A 16,987-nucleotide genomic window follows, 5' to 3' on the forward strand; every position below is an offset into this window, starting at 1 on the left:
CGATCGGCCCTCCCGCCAGGAGGCTCGCCGCACCGCGATCCCCCCCGGAGGATCGCGCCACTGTGCCACGATTGGTCGTCCCCCCCGCCGGGAGGAGCGCGCCGCCGCACCGCAATCAGCCCCCCTGCACCACACTTGGTTCCTGAGTCCCGAAAGATTTGGGGTGCAGTTCTTAAAAAAGAATTTGTCTTTCCCAAAGTCAGACCTAGCATGTATCAGGATCCAAAGTGGGTCTTCAACATATAGTGTGAGAGAGGAAGGATGTGGTGTCATGGTTAAGAGTGTTGGACCAGGACCTGGGAGACCAGGGTTCAAATCCCTACTTGGCCACTAAGTTCACTCAGTGACCTTGGGCCAGACACCATCTCTCAGCCTCACTCAGCCATGGACACCACCTGCAGCTCTGTGGGGGAAATGGTGGCTTAATAATGAAATAAACAAATTTAGCCAACTCTCAGGGCTGTCTTAAGCATATGTGACGCCGGCGTGCAAAGATCTGCCTGGCGCCCCCCCCCCCCGGTTGTCCAGTCCCAGGCGCGCAGGAAGGCAGAGCTGGCCAGCCACCTCAGTGTCTTGCTGGCTCAGTCGCCCCCGAACTCATGGCGCAGAGCCGCCCACAGCAGAAGAGCCTGCTGTGGCACTCTGACCAACGGATGGGCTCTTCCCCGGACTCAACTCTCGGGCCCCAGACGTTCGGCCTGGCGTCCCAGAAAGCCCAGCGCCCGTTTGTCCTGCACCCCTAGCGCCTATGGGTAAGACGGCCCTGCCAACACTGGAAGGCATTACAGGGAGGCCAGACTTCCCTATACAGACAAGAGCAGATTAGGTGATACTTCACTGACCCTTTAACAGAGATATGCTGAGCTCCAGCTGAATCCAAGGTAGATTCTGGGAATATGGAACAATCCATTGAGAAGGTCTCCTACATGTGTCACCTTGAAATAAACAGGAGCACCACACCCCTTGATGAATTATTACTGCTCAGCCAGATGAAAAGCTAAAATGCTATTTAATGTGCCATACATTCTAATTTCCTGAATAAATTTGCCCTCTGTTGAAGTTTTTCGGGGCACTGTGGTCTAAACCACTGAGCCTCTTGGGCTAGCCAATCTGAAGGTCGGTGGATCAAATCCCCGCAATGGGGTGGGCTCCCATTGCTCTGTCCCAGCTCCTGCCAACCTACCGTAGCAGTTCAAAAGCACGCCAGTGCAAGCAGATAAATAAGTACTGCTGTGGTGGGAAGGTAAAAATGGCATTTCTGTGTGCTCTGGATTCCGTCATGATGTTCCGTTGTGCCAGAAGCGGTTTAGTCATGCTGGCCACGTGACCCGGAAAGCTGTCTGGTACAGCAAAGAGCCCCCTACCCCTCACTGCACTTGGGGGCTTTCAACTGGCTGCTGTGTTTGCACAAACCTTTCCACACACAATCCCTTCCCTTCCTTGCTGCCAAGAGCAGTTTCCCTCCCAGGCCAAATAGTAATAATAATTTAATAATAAATTTATTATTTATACCCCACCCATCTGGCTGGGTTTCCCCAGCCACTCTGGGCGGCTTACAACAGAAAAATGAAATAAAACAATCGATTAAACATTAAAAGCCTCCCTAAACAGGGCTGCCTTCAGATGTCTTCTAAAAATCTGGTACTGTAGCTGTTTTTTTCTTTGACATCTGATGGGAGGTCGTTCCACTGGGCAGGCGCCACCACCGAGAAGGCCCTCTGCCTGGTTCCTTGCAACTTGGCTCCTCGCAACGAGGGAACCACCAGAAGGCCCTTGGCACTGGAGCTCAGTGTCCGGGCAGAACGATGGGGGTGGAGATGCTCCTTCAGGTATACTTGAGCTGTGTGTGAGTAGCTTGAGTAACTTGAGATGTGTGTGATTTTTGTCGGGACCACATACACAGGGGGTGATGTCAGTCGCACCTGATTCTGATTAGGTTCTCCCCACAGCTGCTATTTCAAAATCAATTTTTTTTAAAAAAAAAGCACGACAAGTTAAATGCATTTAATGTATCGCGTAGTTTAACCCTTAGTTAAAATAGATTCCTTGACGCTCTGATTCCTAGAGAGCAACTGCTCTTCACCAAAGCCAATGCCTTTGAGATACATTGGCCATAAAGATGGAAGGACCAAGAAGTACAATTAACCACTGGTCATGTTTGTCTCAAGACAGAGAAAAGGCCCCCCTTTTAAGAGGATAACTACAAGGCAGTCCATATGAGCAAAAGCCTTGGGTACAATTTTTTACGTCGAGGGTCATGCCTTACGTGGACACTACAGGATCAGGCAATATGGTTTGGGCCTTCATTTCTGGTCTCAAAATGGAAATATTTCCATAGCTGCCAGGTGACATGGGGTAGCTTGTTCAAAGACAAATTACAGGAAATTACAGGTAGAACAGGTGGAATTACAGGTTATTCCCTATATGAACTTTCCTGGGCTTTGAGATCTTCTGGGAGGCCTTTCTCTTGATCCTGCCACCTTCAGAGGCATGTGTGGACATGAGAGATGGCCTTCTCAGTGGCTGTTCCCAGGTTGTGGAACTCCCTTCCATGGGAAGCTGGATTGACCTCCTCTCTACTTTCATTTTGCTGGCAGGCAGATCTTTTTTTTTTTTGTTCCAACAGGTCTTTGGCTGTTGAGGCAGGGTCTTCTGGGAATAGGTGTTACACGCACAAAGAGAGAGGGATTGCTGCTTTTAAATGGTTTTAGTGTTTGAGTGCAGATTTTAGTAGAGTTATTTATTTAACTTGCTTTTTTAAAATGTTTATCTTCATTGTGTGTGTTTTTAGTTGCATCTGTTTCTGTTTATGCTGTGAGCTGCCTTAGGTTCTGTATTAGGAGAAAGGCAGGATATAAATAAATAAGATAGGAGTTATGTAGCAGGTGTCAAGCGATTTGAATCTACTGCTCTGGCTGTGTAACAAACAACATTTTATTCTAGACTCAATGGATACTAAGTACTATATTTTCCTGCGTATAAGACTACAGTGGAACCTCGGTTTATGAACACCTCTGTTTACGAATTTTCGGTTTACGAACGCCACGGACCCATCTGGAACGGATTAATCCACTTTCCATTACTTTCAATGGGAAAGTTCGCTTCAGTTTATGAACGCTTCAGTTTATGAACAGACTTCCGGAACCAATTGTGTTCATAAACCGAGGTGCCACTGTACTTTTTAACCCAGGAAAATCATCTCAAAAGTCGGGGGTCGTCTTATATGCCGGATCGTATTTCTTATACGGTGAGTATATCCCAAACTCTATATTTTAACTGGGAAAGTTGGGGGTCGTCTTATATGCCCAGTCGTCTTATACACTGGAATATACGGTACTACCTTTTCCCCTAGGTAGTCCACACATACTCTAGATCAGGCTTTCTTAACCGCAGCCCTCCAGATGTTTTGAGGCTACAATTCCCATCATCCCTGATGGGAATCTGGAGGGCTGAGGTTGAGGAAGCCTGCTCTAGATCTATGGCATATTTTGTGTCCCGTAAAAGTGCTTCTTGAGAAACCGGCTTCATTCTGAAAAGAAAAGCTCGTTGCCGGTTGCCTTCTTCATTCACCTGGAGCTTGTGCAGGATAGAAAAGACATTGAAGGGGAGAGTTTTCAAATGGTATCGAGTAACCATATTTGGCACCTTCGCTATACAGTGGTACCTCGGTTTAAGAACAGCCCTGTTTACAAACAATTCGGTTGACGAACTCCGCAAAACTGGAAGAAGTTTTCCCGGTTTGCGAACTTTACCTCGGTTTAGGAACAGAATCCGAATGGTGGAAGGGCACCGGCGACGGGAGGCCTCATTAGGGAAAGCGTGCCTCAGTTTAAGAACGGTTTCAGTTTAAGAACGGACTTCCAGAATGGATTATGGTAAGTTCGTAAACCGAGGTACCACTGTATAGTTTTCCTCCAATGCTGACGATGCACCTCTTTACCTCGGAATCTTAAGCTGTATATTTATCGAACCCACCCTATTCTTGTGATTGCAATTTGTTCTGAACCATTTTAAAAAATTTTACAGTGGTACCTCACAATACGAATGCCTCGCGCAATGAAAAACTAGCAAGACAAAAGTGTTTTGCGATGTTTTTGGTGACTCGCAAGACGAAGTTTTCTATGGCTGCGCTTCGCAAGTCGAATTTGTTTTGCATTTATTTTATTTTTTGCTGCGGCAAACCGCGCTTCGCAAGACGAAATTATTGCAAGATGAAGCGACTCGTGGAACGAATTAGTTTCGTCTTGCGAGGCACCACTGTATTTTCAAATGGTTTCAACCTGCCCTGGGGGCATTAGCGGAAAGGATGAGAAATTATTAATAATACTACTACCAGCGGTAGTAAATTTTGCCTTAGGAAGGCTGACCTGAAAGCTCTGCCTTTAGCCCTTCCATAAAATGGCCAATGGAGACCTGGAGATGCTAGCTATGACTAAACCATTAAATTCCCATTGTTTTTTACTGTAACCATCAGCGCAGCAAAAACGCAGGGCAAGGCAGGCAAACCGGGTGCTGAGGTGGCTGCGTTTTCATTGCCATTGTGTAACGCGGGGATGAGGTTCTGATTCATGTAAGCACCATGAGGAGTACCTACCTCAGGGCTGACCCAGCAGAGAGAGGTGGAATGAGGGCTGGCTCCGCCTCAAGAAACATCACATCCAGCGTTTCCGGGGTTCACCTGAGGCTGCTCAAGGTGACTAGCTCTAGGAAGATGTAGCAGATAAGACTTGATTTCACACTCAAGTCTGACAGAATTAGCAGGAACGCGTGTGACCTGTCCTCTTTCCTTCCTTTACATACGTACGACAAAAGCGCCACTCAGCCATCCTGATACATGTCGCAGTCTCTGTATGAGGGAGGAGAGCAGGGCCTCACCTATTCGCCCCACCCTCACAGTTGTGCCCCACAACGGCCATGCCAAAGGCCCCATGTTGGAACCCTGAGCTACCCCCATAGTCCTCACTCTTACAACATCAGTATAGCAACACGAGACTGCTATGAAAGGACGCGGGTGGCGCTGTGGTCTAAACCACTGAGCCTCTTGGGCTTGCTGATCAGAAGCTCGGCGGTTCGAATCCCCGCAATGGCGTGAGCTCCCATTGCTCGATCCCAGCTCCTGCCAACCTAGCAGTTCGAAAGCATGCCAAAAAGTGCAAGTAGATAAATAGGTACTGCTCCGGCGGGAAGGTAAATGGCGTTTCCATGCGCTGCTTTGGTTTCGCCAGAAGCGGCTTAGTCTTGCTGGCTACATGACCCGGGAAAACTGTCTGCGGACAAACACCAGCTCCCTCGGCCTGTAAAGCGAGATGAGCGCCGCAACCCCAGAGTCGTCTGCGACTGGACTTAACTGTCAGGGGTCCTTTACCCTGCTATGTAGGGCTGGCATAGCCCACAGTTTCTGAGGCAGAATGCCTGCTCACTGCAATATGGATATGATAATGGTGGATTTCATTTGCATTTGCATTAGAATAATATTTACCAGGATCCGCCTGTCCCATTTTGTCACCTGAGGTGAAAGCAGTAAGCTGTTGCTTTGTCCCTGCCAAAGTCCCACTTACAGGGGTCGCACAGTGGCGACTTTCAGATTCCAGTGGTGGGTCCCTGCTACCATGGAAGACGTGGCAGGAGCTTCTCCTCACTTCTCTGGCGGGATTGGGAAGCAGGGGCGGAAACTACTATGAAACTAATGAAGCTTCAGCTTCAGGGCCCCAAGTCTAGAGGGGCCCCAGTAACAACTTTTGTCCACATTGCTTAAAAATGTTGGGTCTAGTAGACCCAATCTGAGCCGCATGACTCAAATTGATTCATTTCTTGTTGCATATATTTCAACAATCCCAAAGTTTGAGAGTCAGTAGCACAGATGTTGTAAAGGAGGAGTGTTGTGGTTGTAAAGGGCCCTCCCAAAGAGGTCAAGCTTCAGGCTCCCCCAAAAATGTAGGTCCACTGCTGGTGGGAGACGTAAGGTGAAGCGCTGGCAGTGGCTAGATATCACACAGAGCCCCACTGCCCCATTGGGACGCCACTGCCCAGGACAGCTGTTTCAGTCTTCCTCGTGGGCAGCCCAGCCCCGAGGTTTACCTACTCATGGGGGGTGGGGAATGTATGAAATTGAAGTTGAGTTAGAAAGAGCATAAACTTGGGTTCATTGCTGCTACCTTTGATTTTCAGGTGGGCATCTTACTGCTCCATCACAGCTGTGCTAAACTCTTGGATTTCTTACTATTTTCTCTGGGCAACAATCAATCCTCCATCAGGGAAGTTGGGGGGGGGGGGTGAACCAGCTTCAAAATTAACAGGAAGTTCATTCAAAATGAGCCTATGCCTTCAAAATGAACAAGGAAGTCCTTATCCATTGTGTGAATCTCACCAGTGACACATGCGGTAGGGCAATGCCGCAATGAGAGGAGCACTCTTTGTTGGCGCAGTCATGCAGCCCTGTGGCCCCAGCCTTCTGCAAGGAAGCAACACCAGGGTCCGGAAAGTGGTTCCACCATGCAGCGCCACTGCTGAATCTAGAGAAAAATCTAGAGTGGCACACTCACCAAGGCAGGTCCAAAAACAGCTTCAAATTTATTTTGAAGACACCTTTGGGTCTTCCTTTGTGCAAGTTGGACTTTGTCAGTCATAGCTCTCACATCATTCATTGCCTGAAAAAAAGCACTGGAAGGCAAGAGCAGCTTCATAGCTTGCAAAGCTTCAAATAGTGCCTACACTTTTTATTTCCTAACTTTCATCTTACCATGGTTAGAGACCAACTTTTTTAAAAAAGAAAGTAAAGCTGAGAGTCTGGTCCCCTACTAGCTCTGGGTCTGGTATAGCACTACCCCCTGGACTCACCTCCTGACATCCTCGCCGGTCTACACACACAGGTTCATATCTAACATTTTGAAGTGGGATTCCACTAAGTTCAGCTTTCAAACCCTACTTTCCCCCACAAGGCAACAGATTATACAAGAGTAACAACAGATTATACAAATCAATATATAAAGGTGAAATAGTTTGTGGTGGTGGTGTTTGTTTTTTAATGTCAATATAGCTCTGTGTGTATGCTGTACGGATTTTAATTGGACTTATTCCAACAGGCTTTTGGGAAGTGACTGCTTTTAAATAATAATAATAATAATAATAATAATAATAATAATAATATAATTTATTATTTAAAACCCGCCCATCTGGCTGGGAGGTGCCGTGCTGTTTTTATTGTAATTATATCTGCATTTTTAACAGATCTTTTCTATTTATATGCAGTCGTACCTTGGTTCTTGAATGGAATCTGTTCCAGAAGTCTGTTTGACTTCCGAAACGTTCGAAAACCAAGGCGCGGCTTCCGACTGCCTGCAGGAACTTCCTGCACTCAATTGGAAGCCGCAGAAGTCACGTCAGATGTTCGGCTTCCCAAAAACTTTTGCAAACCAGAACACTCACTTCCGGGTTTGCAGCATTCAGGAGCCAAAACGTACAAGTACCAAGGTGTTCGAGAACCAAGGTTACGACTGTATAGTTTTAAGTCTATAATTATTCAAATTAATTCTATAACTCTACTGATTTCAATTCTATAATGATTTATTTTCAATTATGGTTTCCCATCTGTTTTTAGCTGTTTTTATTTTATCCCTAAGCTGCTTTGAGTCCTTGTCAGGGAAAAAGGTGGTGTATAAATAGATCAATCATCATCAACATCATCAACATCAAATCCGAGGTTTTAAAACCTCCTATTGCTTACAGTGGTGGTAATAGACAGGCTGAAAGAGTAGTGATTTTGGAGCAGCCAGACTGACTTTCCATCGTATCCTCTCACACTTTATGTGCTCTGCTGCCTAGCCTATCTCTGTCCTGCTGGATAACAGAGCTGCGGACAGCAATAAAACAAAAAATGGCGACGAAGAGGCAACATGCAAAGCAATTAGAGCTTCCTGCTTCTCCATGCAATTAAAAAAAATAAAATTGCAATTATAGGTCTAAGCAGAATGGTGCGCACGCTAGATTGGATCCTGAGGACTTAAGCTTGTGGTTAAGATGGAAGAGCAACTTTTGTACCCTATGGCTTTGGCTCATTTTCTTGTTTAGGTTTTGAGGTTTGTAGAGTTTGTTAAACCTTCCCCTCAGGAGTAGACTTCAAAGATACTGAGGAAGAAAGGAGAGGAGAAAAGCCACGAGACAGAAGGAAGATGAATGGAAAGGGCTGTAACAAAAAATTTTTCCCCCGAGGAAGAAGGAAGGAGGGAAGCGAATAGTACAGCACTGCGAGGATTGCACTGATTTGCTGAAACTCTCTCATAAGTAAGCTTTCTGTAAGCTCTCTGATAAAGCCAAATGATTCAATTAAGGATGTGTGCCATTTTTACTTGACAGTCCTAAAAACAATAAGATAAGGACAGCCTGCTAGATCAGGCCAATGGCCCATCTTGCCCAGCGTTCTTCTCTCATAGTGGCTGAACAGCTGCTTGGGCGAAACCAGCAAGCAGGATTCGAACACAAGAGCCCTCTCCCCTCCCCTCTGCGGAGACAGAGAATAGCATTCCTGGCTAGTAGCTATTGACAGCTACTCTCTTCCTCGGGGAATCTGTCTAATCCTCTTTTAAAGCCACCCAACTTGGCGGCCTCACTGCCTCCATTGTTTAATTATGCATTGTGTGAAGAAGTGCTTTCTTTTATCCGCCTTGAATCTTCCAACATTCACAAACCAAGTGGGGAAATGCAATTCCTGCAAAGCAGTGGCTTTCTAAACTGCAAAGGTGCGGCCCTCCCTCACGACTTAATTCAACTACGGGGAGCTGTTTTGCTTCCCTTCCGTTTAACTCCCAGTCCTGATGCTGAGAAAAGGAGGCAACACGTCGGCCAGTTCTTGGGCAAAATATAACTGTTTTAATCTGTAGTTAAGCATAAACTAGACAGTGATCCAGGGTAATCATCTGTTTCGGTTAATGCTTCTTCAGTTTTATAACTAAAATAAATCAAATAAATATAAGTCAATAATCATGTCATAAAAGGTAAAGGGACCCCTGACCATTAGGTCCAGTCGTGACCGACTCTGGGGTTGCGCGCTCATCTCGCATTATTGGCCGAGGCAGCCGGCGTACAGCTTCCAGGTCATGTGGCCAGCATGACAAAGCCGCTTCTGGCAAACCAGAGCAGCACATGGAAATGCCGTTTACCATCCCGCTGTAGCGGTAACTATTTATCTGCTTGCATTTTGACGTGCTTTCGAACTGCTAGGTTGGCAGGAGCTGGGACCGAGCAACGGGAGCTCACCCCGTCACAGGGATTCGAACCGCCGACCTTCTGATCAGCAAGCCCTAGGCTCAGTGGTTTAACCACAGCGCCACCTGAATCATGTCATACATACTATTAAATCATACATTATAATCAGGTCAATAGCCGGCACGGACACGAATCTATACAGTCCATATTATTTTCACAATGCAAAAATACAGGAAGATACAATAAAACAAAAATGCAACATACCTAGTACTTGCGTGTACTCTGCGGAACAGTTACAAACTCATATGTAACCCCTGCTGCCTGACGCAAGGAATAAAGAGCTTAATATACAATAACACCACAGGTCACACCCTAGTCAACCAAGGCTAATGAAATTTTAAAGTCACATGCACCTCAAGATCCTGAAAATAATCTAATTAAATGAAACAACTGAAATCAAACTCAGAGTTCAATCCTTCTGGATGGAGCGTTTTAAACAAGAAAATAAACTGTGATTCTTTCTGTCTTAATAATCTAACATAATCTCGTTTAGCATTCCCCTTCCTCCTATTAATCCACAACACAGTGTACAGCAAGTCCGAGTCTGAATGATTGTTGGCTCCACCAGGGGTGCTTCCAGGACTGCATTCCTAATGCGGGATCGGTGTTCACCAATTCGTATTCCCACAGCCCGAGTAGTTGAACCTATATAAAATAACTTACATGGGCATCTGATTAAATATACTACCTCTTTAGTTTGGGCACGTGCTGAAATGGTTAATAACAAACTTGAATTTAGTCTTTTCATTATGAATCACCTTAGTTTGCAAGGCCAGAGGACAAGCGGGACACCTCCCACATCTAAAATGACCCACAGGACCCCCAGAGATGCGGGTGCATATAAGCAGCTCGTGCCCAGTCATCGGGTGGCCGTAAAGCAGGGCAGGGTAGCATGGCAGGTGGGGATTTCTATCCTCCCAAACCTTCATGCAAACCTCCCTTTTGGCTTTCCAGCACACCTGGATTGATGGATGCACTACATAACTAGAAAAGGGAATGATAATCAAACAATAGAAGACTAGCCAATCAACATAAGGCAACATAAGCTACCAGACAATCTGAGCATGAGGGTCACACATGAGGTTTATTAAATGCATTAATTTAATAAATTACAACCCAACAGGCGCGCAACCATAACGTAAGTGCCGTAAGAAATGCCTCTGGATGAACAAGTAGAACAGCATTTTTCCCTAGGGGCAAACTATTGTACTTGGAATTCTGGGAACCAGTTTTATCCATGCAACAGACAGTCCTTCCTCGAGGAAAAATCTCTGGATCCTACATCCCAAACCCTAAGAACGCAAGGGCTGCCTGACTTGATCCAGGCGTTCCATCTACTGTACTTCAACATTTCCTCTCCAGCACCAATCCTTCAGACTATTAAAAATGTTTAAGGCCCTCTTTTCCACATACTTTCACGACCTCGCGGGAAAATGTTGCAATATAATTATTCAAAACGCATGGAGAGAAACACTGCAATAATATTTTCAACAGAACACCATCTCAACAGCAGCAATCGAGAAAGCAGTTTTAAGGCTATCCGGCAGCCCAGATGGCTTTCGAAGCTCACAAGCAAAGTCTCCTTGTTCTTTTGATAGCTGCTTTGCTGAAGGAGATTATGCCAATATTGTGAAAGAAAGAAACAAATGAAAATAAAATAAATGCCAAGTAAATAAAATTAACAAATAAATCCTGTGCTTCCCCCCCCTCCCAAACACCTGATGCTCAACATAATGTAGACAGCCCGGACACAGAGATTTTGCAGAACTGAGTTGTCACAAGCAAGTGTTCATTTATCAGGTGAAAGATAGCAAGGTCCTAAATGGAGGGGGGGGGACTTACAGAAAGATAAAGGAATCATTATATCCAGCAGTAAAATACAGTACAGTGAGAGTGTTGATGTGTTCACACAAGAAGTCCTAATGAATTTGGGCTTGAACCCCAGTGTGTGTGCCCCAAACTGCAGCCTCGTTTTCTCGTTTTCTTAACTGCTCCTCTCCCTGGAAATCCCACACAGACAGCAGCCTCCGCAGCAGAGAGAGAGAGGGAGATGAGGCAATGCATTCTCACATATCAGTCTGCCACACTTCCATATCCCTTGTAAATGTATGCAGCAGTCAGAGGGTGGGCAGTCCACTGAATGAATGCCAGCCAGGGGCAAGGTCTCTCCTTGCCTTTTTCTCAGCTGTTTTCGCTGCCCTCATACTTTCTAACAAGAAAGAAAGGAAGCACCTACTAGCAAAGTCTACTTTTCATACAAACTATACAGCCAGTTTGGGCGGCGGGTGGTGGAAACAGCCTCCCAAACTCTGGCAGGGAATCCAACCTGTTGCAATGCCGCGGCCTCTGCCTTCTTGTCGAAAACCATCCACAGTTTTCAAAAAAGGAAAAGAGTTCTTACCTGCCGGTCCTGGCTGTAGCTGAGGAGCCCTCGCCTCCACTGGGCGACATTCACAGTAGGCTGTGTGGCATGATCACTGTGCACATTTGAATTTGATGCTTTATGGGCCGGATTAGGATTTAAAAAAACCAAGCCACCAACACGATAGATAAAACGAGTTGGACGAGTCACAGTGACAAGCGATTCACCTTGTTGTAAGATTTCAAGGCAGGACTCATAACCATAACAGTGCCTTATGCTTAATAATAATGCCTTTCTTTCAAGAATCTTGGTGACTTTTGACAAGCAATAACTCATTGCACCTTGCAACACAACCGCGCGGAGAGGTTGGTAAACACAAATCCGGGGAGTCGTGGAAAGCTTTACAGGGAGGGGAGAGGGGGGGGAACTCCCTACTGCTGGCCAAGTAAGATCAAATAAAGAAGACATTTGGCAGAACAGGATGAAACAAAGAGTTCTCAGGAAGCTGGCATTAGAAGATGATGGATGTCTATTTAGGTAAATCAGTGTAGTCACCTGTAAATCAAAGGAACCAGACACTGGGAATATGGACCATTGATTCCCCTGGAATTCGACTTTACCTCCATGGCAAAACCAGGTTAAGCTGGTTGGGGATCCTGCTGCAATTCCCAAAAGCCCCCCCCCCCCAGGAATGCATTAAAAAGGTATCATAAAATATGTCTTGTGGTATCTTAAATGCTATAAGGTTTGGATTTGATATCCCGCTTTATCACTACCCGAAGGAGTCTCAAAGCGGCTAACATTCTCCTTTTCCTTCCCCCCCCCCACAACAAACACTCTGTGAGGTGAGTGAGGCTGAGAGACTTCAGAGAAGTGTGACTGGCCCAAGGTCACCCAGCAGCTGCATGTGGAGGAGCGGGGACGCGAACCCGGTTCACCAGATTATGAGTCCACCACTCTTAACCACAACAATATAAACTTTCATGAACTACAAAAATATGCGGAGCCCATCAGGTTTCAGAACTTGCAGCAAAACACAAACATAAAATGTTTTGCCAAAGTGGAAATCAGAGTGATGTGTTTTCATTTTTAAAACAACCCCCCCACCCCCCCACCCATTTCCCTCCTACTTTGCTTTTGCAAGTAAAATAGTAAGGAAAAGCATAAGGCCACTATTTTTCCTAATTGCCCAGTAAAAGAATAAAACCTGCACCTGCTCCCACTTTCCAATTCTCTGCCCCAAAGATAAAACCAGGGTTGTTTTTTTCCAGCCAGAACTCCATCCCAGCACCTCTTGGGTGAGCACTATTGCCATTATAAGAGAACAAGGGAGGCATTCATGGTGAGTTCCGGCACCTCTTTTTCTAGAAAAATAGCACTGGATAAATCCTCTGGTAAATACAAATCCAAGGAGTAGTAGAAAGTTTTGCAGCTGGGTGGGACACTTCCTTTTGCTGGCCAAAACCAGAATTCTTTAAATCCTATATGCAGTGGTACCTCGGTTTACAAACACATTTGGTTCCGGAAGTCTGTACTTAACCTGAAGCGTACTTAACCTGAAGCGAACTTTCCCATTGAAAGTAATGGAAAGTGGATTAATACGTTCCAAACGGTCCGTGGAGTACTTAAACTGAAGCGTACTTAACCTGAAGCGAACTTTCCCATTGAAAGTAATGGAAAGTGGATTAATCCGTTCCAGACAGGTCCGTGGAGTACTTAACCTGAAGCGTACTTAACCTGAAGCGAACTTTCCCATTGAAAGTAATGGAAAGTGGATTAATCCGTTCCAGACAGGTCCGTGGAGTACTTAACCTGAAGCGTACTTAACCTGAAGTGAACTTTCCCATTGAAAGTAATGGAAAGTGGATTAATCTGTTCCAGATAGGTCCGCGGAGTACTCAACCTGATGCATACTTAACCCGAAGTATGAGTGTAATTGGTTCCGGAAGTCCATACTTAACCTGAAGCGAACTTTCCCACTGAAAGTAATGGAAAGTGGATTAATCCATTCCAGATGGTCCGTGGAGTACTTAGACTGAAGCGTACTTAACCTGAAGCGAACTTTCCCATTGAAAGGCGTACTTAAACCGAGGTATGACTGTGTACATATATATATATATATATATATATATATATATATATATATATATATATATACATACATACATACATATACATACATACACAAACACACACACACACACACAGTCATACCTCGGTTTAAGTACTTGACAGCTATTATATATATATATATATATATATATATATATATATATATATATATAATAGCTGTCAAGTTCTCCCCCTTTTTAAGGGAAATTCCCTTATGCTGAATAGGCTTCCTCACGAGGAAAGGGAAAACTTGACAGCTATGCTACACACACATACACACACACACACACACACATACACACACACACACACACACACACACACACACACACAAATGTTGTTAACATTACCCTTTGATTCTGCAAACCTGTGCCCGCTTACCTGGGAGGAAACCTCAGTGTACACAAAGAAACTTACATTCCAGAAAGACATATACACCACTGTACAACTAGACATCAGTGCCTGTGCAGCAGTATGCATGCCTAATCCTCTTTGCAAGTTTTCACATTTTGCCTTTGTGATTGGGTGGCGGTGTTCTTTAATTGGATGCCAGTGTGCTTGCCTCGGTAATAGGCTGGATGAGAGCCAACAAACTGAAGCTCAATCCAGGTAAGACTGAGACACTGTGACTGGGTGGTTCCCTAGACTGCTCTTGATGGGGCTGGGCTCCCTCTGAAAGAGCCGATATGCAGCTTGGGGGTACTTTTGGATCCATTACTGCCCCTTGAGGGGCAAGTTGCCTCAGCGTTGCAGAGCGCCTTCCATCAGCTTTGGCTGCTGGTGGCCCAGCTGCACCCTTATCCGGACAGGTATAGCCTAACTTCTGTGGCCTACGCTCTGATAACATCCCGATTAGATTACTGCAACACGTTATACATGTGTCTGAATACGCTTTGGAACATACCTGCCAAGTCCTGGACTGCAAAATCCAGGATCGGCAGCCGCGTGACACTGGAAGTTGCATAGTCGCAACTTCCGTTGTCGCTTAGCCCATCTATGGGCACCGAAAATGGCCGGCGCCAGCAACGGAAGTCGCATCTACGCACTTCCAGACATACGTAGACACGACTTCTGGTGCTGGCGCCGCCCATTTTCGGTGCCCATAGATGGGCAAAGCAGCAAAAAAAAAAAAAAAAAAGAAAGGCTGCCGGCAGGAGCAGAATAAGGGAGAATAACGGGAGAGGAACCAATACGGGGGACTGCCAGGAAACAGTACGAAAAAACGGGGGTTTCCCAGGGATACGGGGTACTTGGCAGCTATGGTTTGGAAACTTCAGCTGGTGAAGAATCCGGAGGCCAGGTTGCTCACCGGGGCAAGACAGTTTGAGCATATTACACTGATCCTGGCCTGACTTCTCTGGCTGCCAATTAGTCTTTGGGCCCAATTCAGAGTGCTGGGTTTGACCTTAAAGGACTGCAATACCTCAAGGACCACCTCTCCCCATATGAAGAGACCTGGAACTCGTGGTCAACATCTGAGGCTCCTCTTTGTGTGCCCCATTCATGAGAGGTCTGGGGGGGCTTTTCTATGGTGGCTCCCCACTTGTGGAATATTCTCCCGTGAGATGCTCACCTGGCAACTTCATTACTTAACTTTAGGCGCCAGGTGAAAACATTTCTCAATAACCAGGCCTTTGGTGGATTAACATTCTATGGTCTTTTTAATGTGTTTGTGTGTGGAGTGGGAGGGGGGGTTTACTGGTTTGTTTGGTTTTTTATTATGTCTTTTGTGCTTAGGGTTGCCAGACTCAATAGAGGACAGGACTTCTGTGCCTTTAATTGCCCTGCTCTCTTTTGAGTCTGGAAACCTTAAAGAGAAACCAGCAGACCCTTTGCTTGGAAATTAAACAAAGGGTCTGCTGGTTTCTCTTTAAGGTTTCCAGACTCAAAAGAGAGCAGGGCAATTAAGGGCACAGAAGTCCTGTCCTCTATTGATTCTGGCAACCCTATTCTCATTTTGTACTTTTACATTGTGAACCACCCTGTGATCTTCAGATGAAATTTAACAACAACAACAAGAAGAAGAACAAGAACAACAACATCTACTCATTCTGTAGTAGTATTTGCAGAAAATAACATCTAGGAAGTACCTGATCTCTGATGAAGCCATCATAAGAAAGATGAATCTGATTACTGTACTAGGGAGGGAGGGAGGGAGGGAGGGAGGGTGGTCACACTACGGCAATTCCAAAGACTAGAAAATAAGAAGTAGGAAAGAAAACTGCACTAAGGGGGGCACCTCAAGGATTTCTATAGCCTGGTGTCCAAACAAATCATTCAACAGATCAACAGAGCCAGACAGATACCTAGAGAGAACCTGCTGCAAGACAGACCCAAAAAAGAAAATAACAGAACACCACTAGTCATCACATACAGCTCCCAAGCTAAAACAGTACAACGCATCATCAGAGATCTACAGCCTCTCCTGGACAATGACAGCTCCCTTTCTCAAGCTCTGGGAGGAAGACCTTTCATTGCCTACAGACAGCCACCCAATCTTAAACAACTCCTCACCCACAATAATACAACCACCAGACTTAACATGGACACTGGTACCAGAGCCTGCAATAAACCCAGATGCCAACTTTGCTGCCACATACACCCAGACAACACCATTACTGGCCCCAACAACATCCAACATACCATCTCAGGACTATTTAATTGCTCATCTTCTAACATTGTGTATGCCATCAAATGCCAACAGTGCCCTTCAGCTCTCTATATTGGACAAACAGGCCAAACCCTACGCCAAAGGATAAATGGACATAAATCTGACATCAGGAACCAGAAGACAGAAAAACCAGTAGGAGAACACTTCAATCTCCCAGGACATTCTATACAAGATCTCAAAGTAGCTGTCTTACTACAAAAGAATTTCAGAAATAGACTGGAAAGAGAAGTTGCTGAATTGCAACTTATCACCAAGCTCAAAACCATGGAGGGACCTGGTTTGAACAGAGATATCGGATTTTTATCTCATTATACATGATAAGCGATCTTCAGCCATCTCAACCCTTGCTTTTTCATGCAAAACCATTTGCAGTCGTTTGCGGTCATCAACAGCTATCAGTCAGTCAATCACCCATTTCCACCACCCTTCTGAGTGATCCCCCCTCCCCATCCCCACCCCTCCCCACCCCTTCTCTACATAAGTGCCTGGAAACTTCCATTTCACTGTATCTGAAGAAGTGTGCATGCACACGAAAGCTCATACCAAAATAAAAACTTAGTTGGTCTTTAAGGTGCTACTGA

The 16,987-nt window shown here is 45.5% G+C and overlaps 1 protein-coding gene across 1 annotated transcript in view; it reads right to left on the minus strand.

Moving 5' to 3' along the window:
* Positions 1–11,834, minus strand: part of LOC118095109 (transmembrane protease serine 11A-like) — a 61,788-nt gene extending 49,954 nt beyond the window's left edge. Inside the window, exon 1 of the mRNA XM_088654944.1 lies at positions 11,663–11,834. The gene's annotated coding sequence lies outside the window, so the exon portion shown is untranslated. The remainder of the gene's footprint in view (positions 1–11,662) is intronic.
* Between the last annotated feature and the right edge of the window lie 5,153 nt (positions 11,835–16,987).

The sequence above is a fragment of the Zootoca vivipara genome, chromosome 12 (genome assembly GCF_965207765.1).
Source record: "Zootoca vivipara chromosome 12, rZooViv2.hap1.1, whole genome shotgun sequence".
Lineage (NCBI taxonomy): Eukaryota > Metazoa > Chordata > Lepidosauria > Squamata > Lacertidae > Zootoca > Zootoca vivipara.